At 32.2% G+C, this 25768-nt stretch overlaps 2 protein-coding genes across 3 annotated transcripts in view; both read left to right on the forward strand.

Annotated features, from left to right (window-relative positions):
- Positions 1-25768, forward strand: part of LOC148279715 (organic cation transporter protein-like) — a 126482-nt gene that overhangs the window by 93787 nt on the left and 6927 nt on the right. The gene's annotated exons all lie outside the window — the stretch shown is intronic.
- The window catches only part of LOC148279717 (solute carrier family 22 member 6-B-like), a 28024-nt gene continuing 18707 nt past the window's right edge, over positions 16452-25768 (forward strand). The window contains exon 1 of one of the 2 annotated variants that reach the window (XM_088229486.1): positions 16452-16809. The gene's annotated coding sequence lies outside the window, so the exon portion shown is untranslated. Of the gene's footprint in view, positions 16810-20035; positions 20242-25768 lie in introns of those variants that run through there. The other variant, XM_088229487.1, reaches the window with a different exon arrangement.

The following is a 25768-nucleotide window of genomic DNA, read 5'->3' on the forward strand; positions in this document are numbered from 1 at the left end:
GTCATGATATTCACAACTACAATACACGTCACTCAGGGAATCTTCATGTATCTAAGTTTTGCTCAACAAAGTTTGGCAAAAGGTTTCTAGAAAATATTAGCCATTCCGGATTTAATAAACTGCCCGGTGAGCTAAAACGCGAAAAGTCGAATAGCAAATTTAAAAGTGTCGCAATTAAAAAATATTTCTCAAATCTTTTTTATAGTGATAGTTATTAATGTCATTTATATAGATGGTGTAAAGTACTGTGTTTTATGTTTCTTATATTATGTTTTCTTACTATTTCGGATGTATTCACTATGTACTATGTATGAAATTATGTATTGTCACAAAAATGTTTTCTTTTTATATACGGTTCCGAATGAATTTTTTTTATGGTTTGGGAACTTCTGGGAGTATATTATCTACTATATATATATTATGTTTTATTAATAAAATAAAAAACAAAACAATGTAATTTATAATATTACTTATATTATAAATATTACAAACTTTTCTACTCGCTAGTTGCATAAAAAAACTTATGATTGAAGTTATGCATAATAATGGTTGCGTTTTAGTAAAAATTGGCAAAATGGGTTGTCTGCTGTTATTTTTTTATCCATTTTGACGAAAACGCAACAATTATTTAACTATGATTTTTTCAAAATGAAGTTGTTTGTGCGTGATTGCAAAATAATTAAATTTTTTATGAAATAAATATACACGTCTGTTTCGTATTCGTATTTTATAAATACGTAAAAAATACATCATTCCGTGAATGTAATTAGTTAGCTACTGTTTGTATTTCGTTATATTATTTACACTAAATACTCGATTTGCTAGAAATAAAATCCGCGTTTAGTCGTAAGTCAGAAATTTCAGATGGGTAAGAAACTAAATTAATTTTGAGATGGGCTGTAGTCCCGTGAGTAGTGTCACAGTTTCCGAAGTAGGGGTCCAAAGTTTGAATTCTGCCCTTTAACAAATTTGTTTCATTAACCAATACAGTTTGTTTACGGCTAAAATAAAATTGCCTTAAAATATTTAGGGAAATAAATGAACGCAAACATTTATTTATTTTGTTTATTAAAAGTTTGCTTTAAGCATTATTAATAATCATTCTGTTGAATTTAAAGAACTATTTTCTAGGGATAAGAAATGTTTATAACGTTGGTTATGTTAATTCCAAAAATCTTTGATCTGGCTTTATTTAATCCATAATGATATAGATAATCGACATATTGCGTTGATAGGTAAAAAAAGTATAAGAAAAATAATTGACATAAATTGAGTAATACCTTAAATAATTCACAAATTTTAGATACTATTGATTGAAAATGACGGACATGAAATGAATTAATAATAATTAAGTTTTTTGTGTAAATTGTCCTTATTGGGTCCCAGTTCTTTTGACTAGTAATAATTAAAAATCAGAAGTAGGTATCTTATAGTAACAATGAGGAAGTTATAAATAAAAATCATAAATCATTGCTATGATATTTTAATGTTTTGCAATTTTAAAATTACTCCGCCCGTGACGATACTAATAGTTGTCGTCGGTAAGTTGACTTGACTGGTGAGTTGACTTGACTGATGAGTTGGCTTCCTGGAAACCGGAAATCTATCCAACGCCGTAGTTGATTCGTTGATTAGCAAGAAATTGTGACGTAGTTCAAAGTAGTTCATTTTTATATTTTTTTCTTACATTTTCTATGCAAATCGATGTTATAATTTTTAGCGCGTTTGAGTTAACATTTTTTGTATAAAATTTCCTGTATTACTAAACTTTTTTATTGATATTTATGAAAACTGGGTGTAATTTGAGGCTATTAGAAGAAAACTTAGAAATCTCCATTGAATGAGTTACTGAGATACTTGGGAAAAACTATAAAAAAATAATTGTGAGATTTCTAATTATGCTTTACCTACTCAGTGGAGAATTCTTAGTTTGCGGTGTCAAGTAGTATAATTGAAATATGTTTTTTCAAGGTTTAGAGACGGTTTTGAATTACGCTATTATTTAGGTAGGTAGATTTTTATTACAGTTTATTTTGGCATCAATAACTAATTTTCCGTTTTTGGTGTAGATTTCTAAATTAACTTCTAAAACTCCATTATATACTCCTTCAGATTTTTAAATTGTTATTTCTGATTATGAAATAATAACGAAAATACAAAAGTAGAAAACGCGTCTTTTTTCATCATGTGTCAAAAATCTGTATACTATTTATCGCCCAACTGAAGTACAGCACTGTGCACAGTCCCCATTCGGGTCATGATTCTGTCCTCGTCACTCGCGCGCGCTAACGCCTTAAACGCCTGCGACAGACATACCAGGGGAGCGTGGTGGCTCGTATTGTGTACGATTCGATCGGGTTTTTGAAATAAGAAAGACTCGTCTTCCATTCTCCGCTTTCAAGACCCGAGACCCGAGCTCGAGAGTCGAGTGTGGTAGTGGTTAAATTATAACGGTCGGAAACTGCGCGTGTCCATGCATTAGAGACATCTAGCGAATAGTTTTGAAGACGCGGCTTTTGAAAAAGTAGATATTTTCCATGGATAGATAAGGGTTATAACATAATATAATTACTATAGTTTGTCATTAATAGTGACGTCACGCCTCACGCACATGCAACGAGATATAATTAATTTATTAATGCTTCATTGAGTTAGTTCAAACGTCTTAAAAACTAATATAAACTTTTGTCAATAATATTTTGAGTTTGTCCAAATTTACATGAAGACAGTAGACAAGAACTGGATTTAACTCCGTGGGAGCTGTAAATATTAACATATTACAACAAAAATCAAGAACATTTTAGAGAAGGTAATAAGTCTGGGCATCTACAGGGCTTATGACCTCCATCGGCTGGTTTAAGTGGCCACTTTACACGCTATGTAACATTCGCCATTCTGCCCATATTTGAACATCTTTTATCTATTGATGTTTGTGAAGTTAAAACTTTATTAATGCGAGTGAGAGGGTGAGAGAGAAAAACAGAAAAAAAAAAAAAAAAATTCAGGCGTTGCCTAGTATGTAAGTTAAATATTTCAATTAGATAAATATCACCCGCATGAATAAAGGTTTCAGCTCTTCAACAGATGAAAGAATTGAAGAAATCTAGATGTTCAAATACGGACAGAATGGTGAATGTTACACAGTGTGTAATGTGGCCACTTAAACCATCCAATGGCAGGTCATAAGCCCTGTAGATGCCTAGACTTCGATATTAACTTCTCTAAAATGATCTTGATCTCTTTTGTAATATGTAAATAAACTTTTGTTACCATTACATTTTATATTAAAATTTAATATCAAGAACAGTGAGGCATTTAGGTAAAGAGGTACACACGTCACTAAAATAAGGAAATGAGTTAATTGAAAAAGTTCAGCTCTACGGGAAATTCGTTTTTTTTTCCACATTAAATTATACAGCAAAGTTTCTTAAACATGTGCGAAAAAAAAATTAGAATTAAAGCGAACTAATTTGAATGAAGGAAAAACTCAACTCCTCTGGGTCTTCTTAATATTAATACAAAAAAGACTCAGATTGTGTGCAACCAATCCTGTCCTGACCCTAATCAACCTCTCTATAATAATGGGCAGAGGATTGAGAAAGTTGACAGCTTTAAATACTTGCTCGCAAAAGAGCTCGCAATCCGCCTAGGAATTGGTGGAGCAACTTTTAACATGATGCGTGTTGTCTGGAACTCAAGTCTCTACTCAGTCAAAACGAAATGCCGATTATTCAACTCTTGTATAATGCCAGTACTCCGATATGGGTACGAATCTTGGCACCTTACCAAAGCTCAAAACACCAAACTTCTGAGTTGTGAGAGTAAGTACTTAAGAAGAATATTAGGTATAAGGTGGTTCGATTTTATAACCAACATTGAAGTCCAAGAACGGACGCAGCAGCCTCCTAAAACGAGCGTCTTGAAGCGAACCTAAACCAAAGTGGCCTCTTCTTTAAACCTGCGGGCTCACGCTCTCCTGGAAGGCCGTCAACGACGATCTTTACACTTTATTCGGCGGAATTAAGGGGCGGATTGACGTGGGAAGAGGTAAAAATGCTGGCTGGCGATAGGGTCTCCTGGAGACAACTGGTGATGTCCACACGCTCCACTTAGGAGCGGATGTGGAAAAGACGAAGAAGAAGAATTTGAATGACATCACTAGTTCATATGAATCGACTAATGATAAGGTTGTCGAAGGTTTCCGGTTTACTTACCGTCAACGTATTAATTAGCAGTACTGATCGAAAAGACATGAAAGAGAACTTGAAACCTCAAGCGGAGTAATTTCGGAAATACAAAACTTTAAATAATCATAACGCTGATTCATATATTTTTTTTAATTTTATTTAATTTAATTTAACCTTAGATTCATAACACACGTCTCTCATAATAAACCCTAGCTTTAAGCTAGGGTTTCCTAGGACAGCGGTGCCCGTATTTTAACGGCCGTAGTGAACGATGATGCAGTGGACAGCCGTCGTAGAGGTGACTAGAGTGTGGTTTTCTAGGAAAACGGTGTTATCAACACCATTTAACACCGTTTTCCTAGGAAACCACTCTCTAATCACTTTTACGATGGCTGTCCACTGCATCACCGTTCACTACGGTCGTTAAAAAACGGGCACCGCTGTCCTAGGAAACCCTAGCTTTATAGAACTGTCACAGCGCGCGGCGTGCAATGTGCATGGAACATCGCGGTATTTTGTGCCTAGAATGCTGTGATTATTTTTTAAATAGTTTTTTATGTTTAATTCCAAATAGTTCTTTATTATTAATGTATATAGATTTTTTTAAAACATCTCCCGTAATTATTAAATTAGGTGACCTTAAAGTAAGATGTATCAGAGACATATGTTTATGAACATTGTAACCCTAAATATAGTTTATGAATCTATAGTCCTTAAAATATAGCTTGATTAGTATGACAGCTATCAAACCAATTTCATTAGTAATGAGAAATTACTGATCACTGATCAAATCGTTTTTATCAGTTATTTCATGCAATCATGAAACTCCGTTTCCGAAAATTGATATGAAAAACGCAAAAACAAGCCTATAATAATGTGTTTGACACAATTATTCACCAAAATGAGACGTTTATACTTTTTTCATGAACAACATCAAATAAATTATGTTTTTATTCGATCAATTTACATTGATCAATTTGTCCCATCTCTAACGTTTTTGTGAAATAATGTAACCTTGTAAGAACGTCGTTAATAATTATGTTTATTTTAGATTTCTTTAAGTTTTAAGGTTGTTGATTTATGGTACAAGCATTGTATGAAAAAAAATTAACACGCCAAATACAAATGATTTTTCGTGTGTCAATGTAAATAACTCCTTTGACGTTACTTCATTTTAATCATGTTACATTTTAAGGACCATAGTATATTAACATTTTATTTTTTAAACCTCAGAACTTCCTCATTAAATAAATAAGAAACTTCAATCCCTGCACAATCAGCCAAAAGTGACATATTTTAAAGCTTCCAGGATAATGTTAATATAATTTAGATTAGTAATACATTACATTTACTATACATTTTACCTGTAAAAAAATAAACTTTATCACCAATAATTTGCAAATTAATCTGATTATGTCGTAATTTTTACCATATTATGAACTTAAATTTAGTCCTACTAGCGACATCTTTATATTAATAAGGAAATAAAAACTTCAACGACTTTGTTCAAAATGTATTTTGCCAAAAATATTCTTTTTCCTAATCTTAATGTCTTCGGTTTTTTTATACATTTTTTACTATCAATAAACCATATTATAATACACGAACAAGATATTATACTCCCAGGAGTTCTAAAAAAACTCATTTGGGACGGTTGCCACATAAAAAGAAGTCATTTTTGTGACAATACCATTATAATATCGGCATAATGTAATGCTTTTTTTTATCTATAGATATATTTTACATGCCCCTTAATTTATAATAAATTAAGACTCGTTATTTCTGGCTGCGATACGATCCCACTAACTATTTAATGATGCTCACACTTACACCCCAGATGGCAGGGAAACTTGGTACAAACTTGATTTAAGATTGATGGAAGGTTGAAAAGGAAAATTTGACGCGACAAGTTTTTATCAAAAGTTGCTGGAATATTGTTATGTAAAATTTGAAGAGACAAGTTTTGACAAAACTTGCTGGAATCTTGTTATGTCAAGAATGGTTTTCATAATCCGAAAGTCATATAGCGATGATCAACACATTGCCATATACATAAAAATATGGAGAGAATTCCTTTTTTTATTTAAACTGTTATATTTAATCCCAGGACTTTTCTACCACACTGATTTTTTTTTAGCACCACAAAATGCCGTGAGGCCCAATTACAGTGGTGAATTACAACACGGTACACCCAGCCTTAAGAAAAATCACATTTAATTTTTGTGTTCTCACCAGGAATCGAACCCAGAACCTTCCATGTGTGAGCCAAACGCCTTAACCGCTACACCACGAAGGCCGCCGAATCAAATTAGTGCATGACAAATATCCAAAAAAGTGGTTAATTCCAAACAACATTCAGATTGGCAATACTATCAAAGTCATAGAAAAATTGTATATTTCACCGTTTTTGTCCGTGGGTTACATGTCATTTATAATGCGCGGTTCTTAATTACGCATTTATCATTGGACGTTTTTCCGGCGATTTTAAAACTTTTAATATTGTCGAAGTGTTAATACTCAGTTTAAAGGATAAACTATTGATATGCCACTGAGGAAAAAACATTAAAAATGAGTTTTTGTTGGACTGTCACTCGACAAAACCATCTTGTCAGAGCTCTTTAAAAGTAAGTATGATATTAATATCTCATCCACTGCATAGTGCTTACAATAGTTTAAACTGATTAATTATTAAATATCACAAACACTGTACTTTTATTGAATTGAATTGATTAAATTATGTTTTATTTACAGAACGAAAAGGCTGTTGATAATATATCTATATAATAAACAAATACTTTAACTTCAGAGGCTCTTATACTTCACAAAAGTTAACAGATGGAAGAGTTGAGGAAATGAAGATGTTTAAACATAGGCAGAACGCTTAATGTTACACAGTTTGTAAAGTGGCCATTTCAACCAGATAATGACAGTACATAAGCCCAGTAAATACCTCGACTTCCATATTTCCTTCCCAAAATGTTTTCCTCCGTTGCAACAAATTTTGATTTGAATGTCGGATACTTTTTACCATAAGAAATCTCGCTAGTCGAAAAGCTAGTAAGTCATAAAATAGTTTTATTCATTTGTTTCAGAGTTGAAAAGAATGCACCGGACTCTGATCTCCAGTCAATTGACATGAATTATTTGACATCACATCATCTGACATCACATCATCTGACTTTCTTGGCAAAAATAGCCCGTAATTTTTATTATTTATTCAAAATAAATATACTGAGTAACAAGATATTTTATTTAATATTTTTAAGAAGCGTCGTGTTTTTTGTTTTTTTCCTTTTTTTGTTTTATCTTGTTTTTTTGTTTTTTTTCTTTTTTTTTGCATTTTTTGTTTTTGTTTTTTGTTTTTTTTTTTTGCTAAATAAATCCAAACTTGCATGATGTTTGTTTTTTTTTGTAAAAAACAAACATCATGCAAGTTTGTTGGATGGTAACTAGGAAGTTTGCTTTAAACTTGCCTCAAGTTTACAGAGTTGCAATCTCAAACTTGGGTCAAGCTTGAACTCTTGATACTTCAAACTTGATACAAGCTTGAGGCAAGTTTAAATTGCTATCTGGGACACACCTGAACACTTACTCCTACACTAATACACATAAACACACATCTACGCTTACTCTCATACAAATGCACATAAACACACCCTTTTGTTGTAGCACAATTTAATAATATGTATGATTCTTATTTAGAAACTTTGCTGGTCTGTCTTTAAACTGTATTTTTTTAATGTTACTTTATCATTGTTGACTGTTTGTTTCTTTAAAATAAATAAATAATATATATTAACCCTTATACTGCTAAACAACGATATATCGTTGTTGTTAATCCCTATCATAAAGTTCTAACTAGACTGATGCTGACGTCATAATCCCCAAAAGGGTAAATGAATTCGGGAACTGCTTGTTGCAATTAACCGTCAGTGGTATAAAACATTTTCAAAACATACAAATTACTTATTCGACGGGTTATTATTTAGTTTCGTACCTATTTCAGCCCTACGAAAATTTTAATACAAAAAATGTTTTCTTACGCGCAGTAAAAATTTAAGCATTAAATTGTGCAGCAAAGTTTCTTGAAAATGAATGTATAAAATATATAAGTATTAAAATATTTTAATGAAAACGAACAACTTTGAACGACGTCACTTGTTCATATGAATCAACCAATGATAAGAGGGTTGTGTAAGATTTCCGGTTTGCTAATCGTCAATGGACCAATCAACAGAACTAACCGAGAAGAAGCGGAAGAGAACTTGCGACGTCACACGCGGATTAATGTCAGAAATACAAAACTTTAAAAGACCGTAGCGCTGATAATACGATACAAAAAAATTGAAAAAAAAAATTATTTTTTTTAAACCACTAAACATCCTCATTATAAATTTACTTATGATGTTTAAATTTGAAGTGCTTTTAAGAAAAGAGAAACGACTAAACACAGGAAACTTCTAGCTAGTCGGGACCTGAAACAGTGAACTTTTTTACATTCCAAAAACAGTGAAAAAATAAATCTATGTTAATAGTTTAGATTTTTAATCACTTATATGATATTTGAGGAAAATAATTATATTTGGTGTTTTCCCCGCTTTTAAACCCGATTCAGTGATTACGAAAATATTGATGTACTTCCGTAATGAATAACTAATTAAATACTTTACCTTTAATATAATAACTCTTATCTAGTGAGGTCCCTATATAACCGGAAAACCCCATAATTAAGAATATAAACAAATAAGTAAAGAGCCATAAAACATAAAAATAATTCACCATGGCACCTAATCCTTGTCAATTAGGACGTTTGAATATTAAAACAATCATTTGTTAATTTATTATAATGGGTACCCACAGTAATGTTAAATCAAAATGTTTTAGCTGTTCATTAGGTAGTAATTATTACTCTACTAACAAAACGTAATTATTACTATACAAACTCTATTCTACAAACTATTCTACAAACAAAACGTAAATGAGGTATATCAGCTCGATATTGATCCAAAAATACTTCAGAAAAAGCTTCTTCGATTTCGTGCTCTTCGTAAGAGTCATATTATAAATTATTATCACTATCACTTAAAAAAATATCGTTATTGTCTTATTCACTTTCGGAATAGGTTGAGCTGCTAAGCCTCCGAGTTTCTCAGCGAGGTACTATTATTTCTTTTTTATTATTATTATTATGGATAACTTATATAGCGCCATTTTCGTAATAAAATACCTCAAGGGCGCTTTACATAGTGATTTTATTCTTAAATTAATTTAATTGAAGCTTTTAAATTTGTAATTTAATTAAAATAATTTATTTTGTTGCCACATGCTACGGATTTATTCAGATGATTTAGTAGAGAACAAGTGGGTTTTTAGTTTTTTTCCGAAACATCACTTCACTTTCACAGCCTCGCACCTCTGCTGGGAGAGCATTCCATGCCATAGGGCCTGCAACCGCAAATGCGCGTTCACTAAATTTAGTGCGCTGTTTGCGTAGAGGTATAATAACTTTTCCTCTCGCCGTAGACGAAGCTGATCTAAGCGTGAGACGCCTGTCAGCTAGTTCATCTGGAATGAATAGTTCCCTTAGATATTCCAGAGCAGAGTTGTGCAGTGACTTATACATAAGCCAGCAGAGTTTGTATTCGACCCTCTGTGGAAAACGTAGCCAGTGTAGTTCCCGAAGTAGTGGAGTGATATGACTGAACTTCTTTATCACTTTCACTATCTGTTATCATTTTGTATGATATATTTTGTAAATTTATTCATAATAAAAAGGACGCTTTGCAGAGTTAAATTGTTAGTTAGAGTAACAAAGTAAGATTAAAAATATATATAAATGTAAAAAATATGTAATTTACCTCAGCTGTTTGTAATTTCGGCAACTGTTGTCTATCTCGCTCAATCAATTATGCGTGAACTAGCTATTAGTGTAACGGAATATTTTTCTTAGAAGTGATATCAATTTGTGAGACAGTTGTACAAAAACATTATTTTTTTCAAATTAAAATTATATTATAACAACTACCAAGAAATAATATCACTTCTTAGTAAATTTACCGGTTACCTTTAAGTTTCAATCTAAATAACTCCCTACAAACATTTGGACATACTCAAAATATTGTTGATTAAAATAACTTGCATGAAAAATTTAAAGTATTTGTAGGCATTACCTAAGAGGTGAAATAGTTTATCCAGATGAAACTCACCGACATCAATAAAGGTTTTAGCTCTTTTAGTTTGCAAAAGTCAACAGATGGAAGAGTTGAGGTAATGTAAAAGTAATCATGAATGTGGATGTGTAAACATACCCAGAATAGTGAATATTTCGCACTGTGTAAAGTGGTGATTTAAACCAGCAAATGACAGATCATAAGTCCTGTAAATGCCTAGACTTCCATATTCCCTTGCAAAAATGTTTTCCCTCTCTGTTGCAACAAATTTCAAGATATATTTTACTCAATTTTTGTTTAGATGCATTGATGGAAGTGGTAGGTTTGATAATATATAACAGAGCACTTTGCCCCGCAATCAACAAAAAAACTATCATAATTATTTCGTTTCAATAATAACAATGCGCCTTGAGATTGCAGTACGAGATCAGTTTTGTTTGTTTTTATTTTCAATTAAGAAAGGGTTTACAACCGCTGTACGAAAATGGTATATTTTCGGCACGAATTGTCTATCTTGCTCACTCCATTGGGCTTGAATTAGATATTTATGAAATGGAAGATTTTTCTTGGAATTGCTATTAATTTTTAAAACAGTAGTGTGTTTGGAAAACAACGTATTCGATAAAATATTTTTTAAATGTATTAATAATAAGATTTCTGATCAGATTCTTGAAAAACTGCGTAGCAGCGTAAGGGTTAAAATGATTGCAATTATGTAAATCTACTAGAATCTGATTGGAATCGATAATTTAGATAACGTAAAATGCGTAATTTTCATGAAAAACTTCCTTGAAGACGGTAATTGATACAAAAATCATGCGATGTTTACATACAAGGGTGCTGTCAAAAACCTTTTATTTTATTTGATTTTTCAATTTAAAATACCTTTTCATGACCTTTACCGATCTTAAGTGATCAGTCTTATGCTTAAGGACAGGGAAATATTGCAGTCAAACGCCTTTGAAATAAATATTTCACTTTAAACCTACCGTGAATTGAACTGGGGACCTCAAACATTTTTGGCGAACGCACCAACGCACCACGAGGCTGAGTAATATTTATTTATTTATTATGGATTACTTATGTAGCGCCATTTTCGTAATAAAATACCTCAAGGGCGCTTTACATAGTGATTTTATTGTTAAATTAATTTAATTGAAGCTTTTAAATTTGTAATTTAATTAAAATAATTTATTTTGTTGTCACATGCTACGGATTTATTCAAATAATTTAGAGAACAAGTGGGTTTTTAGTTTTTTCCGAAACATCACTTCACTTTCACAGCCTCCCACCTCTGCTGGGAGAGCATTCCATGCCATAGGGCCTGCGACCGCAAATGCGCGTTCACTAAATTTAGTGCGCTGTTTGCGTAGAGGTATAATGACTTTTCCTCTCGCCGTAGACGTAGCTGATCTAAGCGTAAAACGCCTGTCAGCTAGTTCATCTGGAATGCATAGTTCCTTTAGATATTCCGGAGCAGAGTTGTGCAGTGACTTATACATAAGCCAACAAAGTTTGTATTCGACCCTCTGTGGAAAACGTAGCCAGTGTAGTTCCCGAAGTCTCGCTGCGGCATTCAACACAGATTGTAGGCGAGTCATTTTGTTCATTGGTAGACCTGCATAGATACCATTACAATAATCGACTCTAGACACTACAAACGCATTTATTAATTAACGGGCGGCATCAACCGGCAAATTTTTGCGTATGCATTTAATTTGTCTCAGCATGAACTTATCGTTCTACTAATTTGAGCGTCAAAAGATAGGTCAGAATTGAGTAAATCTCCCAGTAGTTTAACGGTGGGTAAAACGGTACTCCCTACATTGGGTCCACATATTAAGGTTTCGGCCAATTAAACGAGTTTCGGCCGCGGTTCCGTTTTCCGTTTTTCGGAGCAACTGATTTTGTGATTTGTTGACTATGGTTAATTGTTCTAAGATCTTTCATATTTATATTTTTGTCATTCCTTTATATTTAACTAGCTGAACCCAGCCACGCTTCACCGTGGCTTTGTCTGATATTAATTATTAGGGGAGAAAATAAAATTGATCTAGCAAGTATACATTTACTGAGTTACATTGTATAATTTAATATCTTGATTTGCTGCGACTGTGCTGTAGAATATAAAAAAGCAATGTTCTGCATAACAATTGAGTCAATCCATTGATTTCTTTCCGAGATTTGTGGCCACAAACATTCGGAACCTAAATTTTTATATACATAGATTGAAGGGAAAATGGAGTTTTTTAACTCTGACTAAAATTGATAAAAAAAGCGGTACTATCATTTATTATTCCGCCGGGGATCTGTTCCGAGAGACACCGGCGTAAAATAAACACAAATATAATGGAAGATATAGGGTTGGGTTCCGTGTCAAATTCTAAGAACAACCTTACATGGTTTTTTTAATACATACCCTATATATATTCAAAATAAATTATATATGTATTTAAAAAATACAGTTTTAATTCGTCTCCAAAATAAATTATAATCTCTTGATATAAATAATGATTTTTTATAATAAATACTAACTCACTAGTTCGTCGGTACTAAATTAAATTCACACACTTTTGTGAAAACAGCATCAAATTTTATTTGCTTTGATTGTTGCTTCCTTTTTTGCAGAATCATAGCATAAACTACAATCATTTTAATATTCTTTTAATTTTAATAATAATAAAACAAAAAAAATAATCGTACCTTTTTATTTTTCTTAAAAACATAAAAACTAACTCGGAAACAATTTCACTCACACAATAGGCTGCTCGCGTACACGGTAATATAATAGAACAACGTGTAAAAGTGTGTCTGCTATTCGAATCGCGGCGCCTACTGTCGTCTGGTGTCGGCCGCACCGGGGAATCCCACGCCGGCACTGACCGGCGTAATTGTAAATCGGCGTAAATCGAACCGGCGCAAAATGACGTTTACCTGTACTTGTTAACTATGACAAATTATGATTCAATTTTAAACACATAAAATGTTCCGTTTCCGCTGGAACTTTTTAAAAAAATATATAGAAGCAACCATCTTCTAAAACGCAATGTTCTGTATTTTTTTAATATTATATAGATATGTTAAAGTTCCTATAGCATACATTAAAAAACAGTTACATTTACATATAAATTATTTATTATATTGAGTTTTTCATCTGACATTTCGTCGTGTAACAAAATTTTAACTATAAAAATAAATTATGTATATTTGGTTTTATTCCAATTTTATTTATAATTTTAACTAGTGACTGGGTTTTGATGTGACCGACATCGTCAGACTGGTAACTGGACTATTAAGTTATATGTTTAACATAACAAAGAACCGAAAAGCGCTAAAAATAAACACTTTTACTCTATATAATATTTATGCCTTTTATTTCATTGTGTATTTTTTTATTATTATCAATAAAACATATAGGTAAAACATGAACAAAATATACTCCCAGGGCTGGTATTCCAAGCGCTCTCGCGGCCGTAGAAAAGCCATTTATATCGTGTATTTACATACACAATTTACGAAATAAAGTGTTTTATGCGGCCGCGAGAGCGGTTCAGAATAGCACCCCACGGGTGGTATTTATATGAATCTTTATTATCCCCTCGAGCAGTGTTTCTCAGCCTTTTTTATGCCATGCCCCACCGTAGTCTTTTCAAAAGTCAGATGACCCAGCGGCATCTTTTTTAAGTAAACACTAGGTAAATTTTTAATTCATTTTGTAATAAGTCTATAAACATATAAACCCCCAATGAAATTAAATAAAACCTATTCTAATACATATATTATAACTGAAATGGGTTTTGGTCGGGTTGTGGTCCCGTGACCAAAATTGAAATATTGGGGTAAATTATAAGAACGCTAATATTTCTTTTATTAAAAAACAAATTTTAAAAAATGATTACAAATCACAATTTTTTTATTATTTTTTTTAATTTAAAATGAAAACAATAATAAAACACGAGTGACAATTGAAATTGAGTACAAAAACACACATATCTTGACGCCTAATTCATGATTATAGTCAGTTACGCTTGCTACAAATAAATTTAATGTCCGGATCTAACTCTCTTAGTTAATTTCAGTCTTAGGTCCCCTCTATACCTCTATTAGTTATATCCAATCGATTTCGTTTTTTAATGAGTAAATCGCTTGTGGCGCTAAAACCACACTCCACCAAATAAGATGAGGGAAAATCCTCCACGGACTGGCGGCGGACTTCTTTGAAGCTGGATACCAAAAGTAGATTAGTCGTCAACAAAAATGCGTTGAAAAATCTGGTGATTATGTTGAAAAATAGTTAAGAAATTAAGCTTTCCAACGATGTATTTTTCAGTTCAAATATAAAATACCTTAAACCTGAAAAAAATTGAGAACCTTATTTTTTAAACAACCCTCGTATATGGCTAGAGTAAACATGAGCGTTCAAAATATGTTCCTTTAGCCTGCGGCCAATTGGCATATCTTTCATAGAATGGACTGAACGGACCGAAGTCTGTTGCGAGCATTCCTTGGTTACTTTTCTCCTCGCAATTACTAAAATGCCTATATGTACGCTAAACAAATCGATCTGGAAAAGCGATGGTATAACCTTTTACCGGTAAGTAAAATCTTTGTTTAAAATAGCTGTTTAGATTTAGATAAAATAGAATGTTAAAAAACGTTTTATTGATATGTTACACAGTATTTATTAGTCGTAAGCTATCTCCTGTCTCTGTCCTGCTCAGTTAGTCGGGCGTAAAGTGAAACGATTTACAAAGGTAACGCGTATGCGGAAGGGGGCGTCATACTGAATAGAACTTACAGTAGACCAATGTAAAAAGTCCGTGCTTTTTACTGTACTACTTGTTTTGCTTGCCAAAGTCGGCATGAAATGACGTGAGCACGTGAGACACTTGCTCCTCCCTTTCCTTTAGGAACGACTTTTTAGCTCGGATTTGTATGGAGTGTTATCTCAAAGCTAATTTTGGATATTTTGAAATGACTTTAAACTTATTTAATTCAATTTTAGTTTCGGTTTCGGATGAAACTAGAACAGAAGCCAAAATTTCATTATAAAAATTTGTAAAAGAAGTATAAAAATTAGCAAATTGTTTTCAGGCATTGCCTATTAGGTAAATTGGTTCAGCCGGATGAATCTCACCCACGTGGTAAAGGTTTCAGCTCTTTTACTTTACAAAAGTCAACAGATGGAAGAGTTGAGGAAATGTGGATAAAAAAAACATGGGCAGAATGGTGAATGTTACACATGTGTGAAGTGGCCACATAAACCAGCTAATGACAGGTCATAAGCCCTGTAAATGCCTAGACTTCCATATTCCCTTCTCAAAAATGTTTTCCCTCTCTGTTGCAACAAATTCAAGTATAATATATGTGTCATTAATTAGTATTTTTCTTAATTTCGAAATAAATTCATTCAAGTGTAGAGTATATTAATTTATTGTCAGTGTGTTTAGTAATGTTTTGTTCTTACAGCTGTAGCTGGGGAGTTTATATTTATTTTGTCACATATTTGGCGAATTTCCAATGCATAAAAAACAGAATATTTAAAGAAGACGTAGTATGGGCATTAGAAATTATTTTTTTAGCGGCAAAAACACATACATTAAAAAAAAAGGGTAGAATTTTATTATGTATACCCATTTTCATAGGACTAAGAAAAGTTCTTAATTCTATGCCTATTACCTATGTTATCAAATTAAAGTTAATAATAAGGAAGATAACGTGTCTTACATATTATTTTAAGCTCGAAAATAATAATAAAAGAAAGTTGAATCATATAATCAACATTTATTTAAAGTTTTAAGTATTTAACATTTCGCCTAACACCTATCAAACCTTTACAAACTTGTTCATCGCGACAAACCACACGTGTAATCAACCGAAATTCGGTTAAAAAAAATCGTATTCGGCGCATTTCTAGTACTTTTGCGTGAAATATTGGGTCACGTTATTTATTTTATTTGAAATAAAACTTGTTTGAAAAAAATGTGTTGTGTGGCTGTGTCCTAATTCGACTCTGGGTAATGAGACGAATTTATTAGCTTCTTTAGTATAGTACACACAACCCGCAAAACTGAAACCTTACAAAAATTAGAGCAGTTAAAACCGATCTGAAGTTGGTCGCGGTTGCTTGGATTACGGTAGGCTCAGATTGAGGTTAAAATACAAGTATTTTTTTACAAGTATGGCGGATACCCGCCGCACACCGCGTTCCTTGTAAACGTCAATTCGACATAGGTTATGTTTTCTGTCAGAATTTCACGCGTAAGGTATTAAGTATTGATCCAGCCCTAAACATGCCGTAAAAGTTTTGTGTTTTTATTAATTTGTCACAGTTTATTCAATATTTGTACGCGCGTGTTTTGAAAATTCTATAAAGGATTAAATTTACCTACAAGGCAACTGTCACTTGTTTTGTGAATTAGCGCGGGAAACGAATATTTCGACGAACTTAGGTGAGTTTTGAATAATTTACTTAGTCGGTAAGTCAGTGGACATGTTTAATGTTTACATTATTTTTAGCACATAACTTTGGAATTAACGTATCTACTTAAATATTGCGTGGCTGTGATGTCACACTAGTCTATATACGATACAAAACTTGATTCCTCTCTTTTATTTTTTTTAAACGGTGAAGTTGTGCCTTTTGTAATCTTCAAATGGCCATTTTCACACCGAATTTTAAAAGTAAACTTTGTATAACTATGCTGGATTTTAATACTAAAAATATTTATGAATGAATGTGACGCCAATACAGAAATAAATATGTATAAGAGAGAGCAAGAAGATAGAACTTGTAGCAAGGAAGACAGAGACGCTGTTTTGTGGCCGGTGTTTGTGTGAAATATTGTGAAAGAGGTTCAGTCGGTTATTAAAAATTAAGGGGGAAGCACGCATATAAGGTGACCGGCGTATTTATGATTTTAAATTTATTTTGCTATAACAGGGCAAAATTGCATATTTCTTTTTATAAATTATGGAAGAGGGATTATTAAACAGTATGTTTCCGTGTTTTTTTTTTACACAATGTTACATTCCCGCGCTCAAAGGATTTTTCTACCACAGTCTTTTAAAAATTTAATAAACACGCGGCTTTTTTTTACATTTCGCCATCACTTGGGTCCTATTCTGAATCTTCTCTACCCCCTAGAGAGTGATTAATTTTGGGATTTTTGCTTCATATTTTATTTTATTTTATTAGGTAATTCAAGAAAGATACATACTAGAAAACATACAATTTGAAAGCATTCGTCGATACAATTTTACATGCATATATATATCTTCAATTATAGAATTACACAAAATAGATTTATATATTAGAATGTAATACATATTTTTAAATATTTTTTTATACAGCAAACAATGCAATAAAAAAAGTTGTACGTGTGTACTTATTAAATAAGATTTATTCTTAAGAGATTATTCGCAAAAGCTGAGAGAATATCATGAAAAATGTCAATTTTATTGTTTCGGCAGTATAGATTATATTCCCAACACATGCGGGGCCATAGGTGTGTGGTATGAAGTATTATTTGAAAACAAAGGCAGTTTAAATATTTCGCGATGTCTGAGTGTCCTCAATCCCGCATTTATTTGTATTTTATTTAGGAGGTTAGTATCTACTTTGTAGTTTAATATTTTATACAGAAATTTTATATCGAAAACAACGCGGCGTTTTATCAGAGAATTAAAATGAAACAGAATGAGAAGTTGCTGGTAATTTGAATTTAAACGTGGGTTAGAAATTTGGAACTTATACAAAAGGTACTTTAATAACTTTTTTTGAACAGATTCTATTGAATTTATATGATTTTCATATAATGACTACAATGATGATTAAACGTCAAATGATGTAGAAAACTGTTTAAAAGACGGAAAAAAAATATTGCGGTTTAGTCAATGAGGAATTTCAGCCCTACGGGAAATTGGACACAAAAAATGTTTTCTTGTGCGCGGTAAAAATTAGAGCATTAAATTGTACGGTAAAATTTCTTAAAAATGTACGAAAAAAAAAATGTATATTTTAATAAAAACGCACTACTTTGAATGACGTCACTGGTTCATATGAACCACCCAATGATAGAGAGCTTTGAAGGATATCCGGTTTGGTCACCGTAAACGAACCAAGTTCTATGACGTCACACGCGGAGTTATTTCAGAAATATAAAACTTTAAAAAATCATAGCGCTGATAATACGACATATAAAAATATTTAAAAAATAAATTTGGTTTAGTTTAATATTCCATTAACAAATAAAAAAAGACACTGAACTTCATCATTTAATCTAATTAAGTGTTTTGGTGGACATAATGGTTTAAACAAAAAAAAAACATATTTGCTTGACTTTGTCTGAATCATCAGTGTAGCAAGATATGAAGCAAAGTGTACACGCATGCAAAAAATTAAAATCCGTAAATAAATCACTCTCTAGGGTGTGGAGAACATTCAGAATATCACCCCAGGTGATCCTTCTCCCACGGTAGAGAAACTCTTTTGCTTTATTTAATGGAACTCCTTAGACTATTATTTTTATTAGCTGCTCATTTTGGTACACGGCTAACATTCACTACAATAGCAATTACAGTGCTTAGTGTGCAGTTCATTTTTTTGTCGTATTTACTCTCCTTTCAACATTTTTTTCTGCTCTTCCATTTCTTGAGAACATGCTTCCCAGCGGTGCTATTCTGAACCGCTCTCGCGGCCGCAGAAAACACATTAATCTCGCGTGTTTTGTATGTAAATACGCCAGATAAAAGCTTTTTCTACGGCCGCGCGACCGTTTGGAATATCACCCCATATAAACAAATTCTTCAACTTCTTGAAGAAATTGATTCGCTGTTCACATTTATTATGCATTCAGTAACACCATTGCGGCAGTGACGTTGAGTAAAATATCATTTTAAAAACTGTAAGAAATAAGAGATATTTATTATATTTTGTTACAAAGTAATATTGATTCAAAAGATTGCCGTACAATTTAATGCTGCAATTTTTACCGCGCGCAAGTAAACATTTATTGTATTTAATTTCCCGTAGGGCTGAAGTTCCTCATTGACACTTTTTTATTTACTTTTATTTATTTATTTTTTGTTGTTGTTTTTTTACAGTATACATAAGAGGTAAAACAGAGTATTTCAAAAATAAAGTATAATTGCATAGCAATGAAATACATATTACTAGAAAGAATAGTAAACAAAAAATCCCACAAAGGCATGGCCTGTTCGAGGGTATACAAGAAATGTTTCCAAGATAGTGCGTGTTTTTTAAAAGAAGGAGAATTTTGAATGTTTGGGATCAATGAAATATTATCACTAAAAAGTAAATAAAAAAACTTTGGGCCTATAAAATATGCATGTCTCTGTGCTAGCCTCGTTTTACAATGTGGTATTTCTAGCACGCGATTCCTTCTTTGACTTGATCTATTTGAATTACTTGTAAATACATTTTGGTTTTTAAATTATATTTTCAATATAGAAAACAATATATTTGTCTTATTTCATAAGTTTAGCTTTTTGGAACAATTGGAAAAAGGGAAAAGTGCGATTTTTGTGAAGCATTATTTTTAAGATAAATTTTGAACAGTTTCTAATGGTTTAACATGGTTGTTTAAAGCTTCCCTTTTTAAAAAATGTGATGATTGATTGATTAATTCGATATAGGGACCTTTATCATTATTTCAGAAAATGCAGTAGGTGCCTGAAACTTGTAGTGTATATAATCTAGCAAAATACTTATAAGTTCCAAAGGATAATATTTACAAAGGTTTAAATAAATATTATGTCTACATAGCCCAAATCATATTTTTCACGAGGCCATTTTAACAGCTGATACATTGATAAGATACTTAATCTAAAGTACAACTATGATAACGAAGGTCAGGAATAATGTAAGTTTTTTCCTCATTTTTATTCGATATAACAGGGCCTCGATTACATTGGGAAGTCAACAAAGATATCTTTAACTGGATATAAAATAAAATCGATTTTTCTGTGCGAAAGTTTGTATAAAACGATGTACTTTCTTCTGTAACCTGTAATTTTAAATGTTTCAAAAACAAAATTTCATGAATATTTCGTTTTCCATGCAGAAAATTGACTTTTTTTAAATAAACAATCGAAGATAACTCTAAAATTTTTATTTGAAGCACTAACTTTGTGGTGTGAGGTGAATTGGTCATTTACATCGTGGTTTAACATTGCTAAAGGAGTCAAACAGGGATGTGTAATGTCACCATGGTTGTTCAACATACACATCGATAACTGTTTGAAAGAACTGAAAGATTTAAGAATGTGAGCAAAAATGAAAAAACCAGCCAATGGCAGGTCATAAGCCCTGTAAATGCCTAGACTTCCATATTCCCTTCTCAAAAATGTTTTCCCTCTTTGTTGAAATAAATTTCAAACACGTTCATGTTACCTATGAATCATTTCGGCAAATTAATCATGTCCAATCAATTGAATCCCAGTCAGTGAAGAATTCACTTATCTCTTTTCTCAATCCAATAAAGTACATATTATATACTTCTGGATTACGTTCTTTCAGCACAAAGATGCCAAGGCTGATTACAAAGATTACAAAGAGCGTCTTTGGGCCGCTTTCATAATCAAAATATCGTTCTATGAAGCATCATCTCCATTTAATTATACCTCCGTGACCCAGTATAAGTTATTACATTTTCTTCGTCTTAATTTTTATTATTAAAACAATAATTTGTTTTGTTTTTACTTTTATGACTCTCGTTTGTTCTATTGATGGGCTTAGTAGTGTTTTAGAAAAGTAATAAAATAGTATCATTTAGATCAGCGCTATTCAACTGGCGGCCCGCGAGCTGTACATTTTACAGCAAAAGTTTGTTAATATTAATATTTTACGCTACATGTCCCGTGAAAGAAAAACTGTAAATTACCTATCATACATCAAAATATGAAAATATTTTAATATAATACTGAATATTAAAAATACTTTTTCAAAAAGAAGAAATATACTACTTAATTTTTCTATTTTCGGAAGTAGGGGAGGGTGGGGCATGATGAGGCCTTTAAGGTAATACGTCAATAAAATGCGTTTCTTTTTTTAAATCCTTTAAAATAAGTTTATTTTTATAAACTTTGATCCTTAATCTAACAAACGTGTTACAAAAAAACTATAAATAAGATAAAAAATTTAGTGAAATAAATCAATTAAAAACAGTCGTAATTATCCCGTCTTGCCCCACTGGTGGGGAAAGATGGTGTACCGCCTACTGCGGTTCCCAACTAGGACAGACAAGGATGGTGTCTTGGTTTTTTTTCGTCTACTCCAGCGCATGAACAGTGTGCCCAGCTCTGGCACATTTGACACGCTATCCAGCCTTTATTTGACTCAACGTATGACCCTCTACAAAACAGGCACTCTGTATCATCTTCATCACTTATGGAAGAAGAGTTACGTCTTGATCGTTTCGATGACTACTTCATTTTCATAAAAAACTGTATGTTTAGGACCCAAAAGAACCTTCACCTTATCTATCCTGTTATTATTTTGCCTGGCCAACATATCTTTTCGCTCCAAAGTAGTTTGAGGAATTGAGTAAAATCTTGCAGCTAGTTTATATCCTTTTCTCCCTTCTAAAATGTCTTCTTTATCTCGATTCATGCATTCCTTTTACCAACTCTCCCTCTTGGTCTTTCAAACGTAGTTTCGGACCATATTCTGCTTACACAAAGAAAATAAAAACTGTTACTACATTGTGTTCAAGCAATGAGGTAAGATGGGGTACCGATACCCTGTCTTGCCCCTTTTACTATGCTTGTTAACAACGCTTATTGTTTACGAAATACAATTTCTCTGGAAATAATTGATGAACATACTGTAAAGGACAATACTTTGAGCTTGTAAAGCGACCATCAGCCAGTTAAAATCACGATATGCTTCCTTTAATGTCACAAGCAGCAAAACTCGATAAAATAACATAAAAGTTGCGAAAAACACGTTAAGTATCGCTGCGTATCGGAGCGTGCACACATGCCCGCTGTAATTGCATCATTGGTGGGGGGTCTAAGGAGATCCCTTTTGATAATTTTTCTTGCCTCCTCTTTCACAGTAGTAGCTGCTCAATCGTGAAATAATCCACCCACTGATATTAGAGACGCCCCTTCTTTATTTACATTTAAATCAAGATTGAAATGTCACGATATAAATATTTAAATTGTTCCTTTTTCCTTCTTCTTTCCTTCCTATCATCTCTCATCTCCTCTCTTCATAGTAGAGTGTGTTTTTTTTGATAATTTTTGTCTTAAATTTTTTGATAAAATTTTAAGATTCTGCAGATTTACTTAGAATATGTCCATGTCCTTGTAATTTTCTCAAACTAAACGGTTTAGGTAGGTAGGAAAAAATTGCCTTCCCGCCCTTATATGTATATAAAGTCTTAAATAAATAAACTTATGATATATAAGTACTTTAATAATAATTTTTGTTTTGTAAATGTAATTAACTTGTAGTGATTGTTTTTTTTTATTAAAAAAAAAATAGGTATATAATAATGTACTGTTTTTATTATTTCTAATTATGTGTTTTTTTATTTTTTTATTTTCAAATTTTAAAATAAAAATAACTTTTGAATTGATTTTAATTTACTTTCTACACATACCTGTCTTCTTTGTCCCTCAAAATGTTGGCTCAAGAAAAAATGGCCCGCGACCAAAAATAATTTGGACAGCGCTGACTTAGATATTATTTAAATATTTAGAAAAATCAAAATACAATACGATAGAACAATTTCATTGTTTTAAATTTAGTTCACAACTAATCGTCTCTTGCTAGTCATCGAGTGTTAGAAATATTCTACATTTTTGTTTTGATACGATTAAAAATGTTTAAAAATGTGGTATGGCAGAGGCGAATAGTCCAAATACGCGATTATGAACAGCTTACCATTATATTTTTCTTTCTATAATAATGTTTTATAGTAAATATGTTTAAAGGATAGGATACCGTTGACATATTATGAATTACATAGGACATGTGGCGTTTGCAGTAGACGTTTTTGGTATTATTTATTTTAAAAGGAATCGGCCTGTGCGCAGTGTTGACATTTAAATCATATGTAACAAGGGGAAGCGTACGTCACGGTAAATGTATCTAAAGATAAGATAAATTCACCCGAGCGATTACGAAGATACACTACCGATCTCCCCACCATCAAGTTTTGATGTAAGTACATCGGTTTGTACCGATGGGTCTAGTACCCCTCGATACACAAATCTACACATTAAATGTATCTACCTGTACTATCTGTATCTACCTCGGTATGCTCTACCGACCTGTATTTACGTGTTTTCATTACGTCATCTCAGATGTCATTTGATCGAATTCAACCAATAGGTAAAAGCGAATCTTTACTCCGCGTTCAATGCTTAATTAAAATTAGAGTATTTCTATTTCGTATTTTAAATATGCTTCTGTGATAAAAAACAGCCACTTTAAAACGATTTCAAATTTAACTAAGTGACAATTAAAGCAAAAAGTCCTCGCTTGAATAAGTTTTTTTAACGACATTTGACAATTCCCGAGACGGTAAGTTTAACTTTTCATCCGTATGTATCTGCCAACGCATTACAAAGCCAGCTTTACTGGTAAGTATAAAAATAGATTGAAAAAAAAAGATTTTTTTTTTTTTCATGGTTAGTAGCAATCTTTTTACCAAAAATCGAAGGTTAAATAACGGCTAGATGCCGCCATATGTTAATACGTCAGCATCTAGCCACAGTACCTCTGCACCTAGCCTTTTGTTCGGTTTTAAAACTTACAGTTATGTCAGAATTAATTTAGCCTTCAAAATTGACTTTTTTTCGTATTTTAAAAAGTGCCAACCTCAAAACGATTAAAATTTTAAATAAATCGTAATTAAAGAAAAAAATGATCGGTGGAATAAAACTTTTGTCACTTTTAATGTGTAGATAAACGTATCGAGGTGTTCTAGACCCGTCGGTATAAACCGATGTACTTACATCAAAATTTGATAGTTGAGGGATCGGTAGTGTATCTTAGTAGTCGGTCGGGAGACTTGTATCTTCAACTATGACGTCATACTGAAGATATGTCATTTCAGTGCGTAGATATGTGTACCGTGACGTACGCTTCCCCTTGTTTCATATGGATGTACCTACCCAAAACATGAAGGGGGGGGGGGTCGGTAGTGTATCTTCATAATCGCTAGAGAGAATTTATCTTCAACTATGCCGTCAAGGTGAAAGTATGACGCATCACAATAGGCATAGGGTTCTTGTTATATTTCACACACATCCGCTTGGATACAGAAACATACATAAAATAATAGTGCGTACATACGAATAATAAATAAATAATCATAAATATATTGAAATCACCGTCACGTGTTAAACACACCATGATACGATAATTAATCGCCATTTTGTCTGTGACAAAAAAGTATTTTTTACCAATCAAGATCCTAGTACTTATTCCATCGTATTATATTATATACATAGTGTTTTATTCGGAACTGAAAATATATGTTAAATAAAGAAATATACCTACGTAAATTAAATACAATTAATAAGATTAACAAATTACAACAGAGATGGAGAACATTTTAGAGAAGGGAATATGGAGGGCTGGTTTAAGTGGCCACTTCACACACTGTATACCATTCACAATTTTGCCTTTGTTTGAACATCCATATTTCTTCCATTTTTCCATCGGTTGATTTTAGTGAAGTAAAATAACATTATTTCATTTAAATGTCAGTTAAAAACATGTGTTTAGCAGATAAGTTAGTTTTTAAAAAAGTAATCTTATTCGTGTTGGCTTTATATACGTTTTCTTTTTAAGTGTACGTATATTGTTTAGAAACGTAAATAATTAGTATATGTTTTAATAATAATTAGATATAAATTAATATTAGGACATTCATTTATTATGTTTGTACTATTTTAAGACAAAATAATAAAAAAATGCCTAGACTTCCATATTCCATCTCTAAAATGTTCTTCATCTCTGTTGTAATTTGTTAATCTTAATAACTCCCTAGGGTGCAAAATCCAGTATTTTGTCTACAAACATTTGGAAAATCTCAAAATATTTTAATAATTCATCATCATCATCGTTCCCTATCCGCACCTAATGGTGCATAGGGCACTGCGTTGGTACACCAATCGCAGCGTATCTTGATAATTATTGTTACATGAAGATAAGATGATCAGTCTTACGCTTTAGGTACCAGTCCAAGGACTATGAAATATTATAGTGTTAAAACACCCTTTCAACTAAATATTTCATATCAACCATGTCGGGAATCGAACCTGAGACCTCTTGCATAGCAGGCTAACGCGCTGACCATTACACCACGAGGCCGACATAAAAGATATATAACTACGTAAATTAAATACAATTAATAAGATTAACAAATTACA

Source organism: Micrasema longulum, unplaced genomic scaffold (assembly GCF_059751315.1).
Source record: "Micrasema longulum isolate JH-2025_06_02 unplaced genomic scaffold, ASM5975131v1 h1tg000678l, whole genome shotgun sequence".
Classification (NCBI taxonomy): Eukaryota; Metazoa; Arthropoda; class Insecta; order Trichoptera; family Brachycentridae; genus Micrasema; species Micrasema longulum.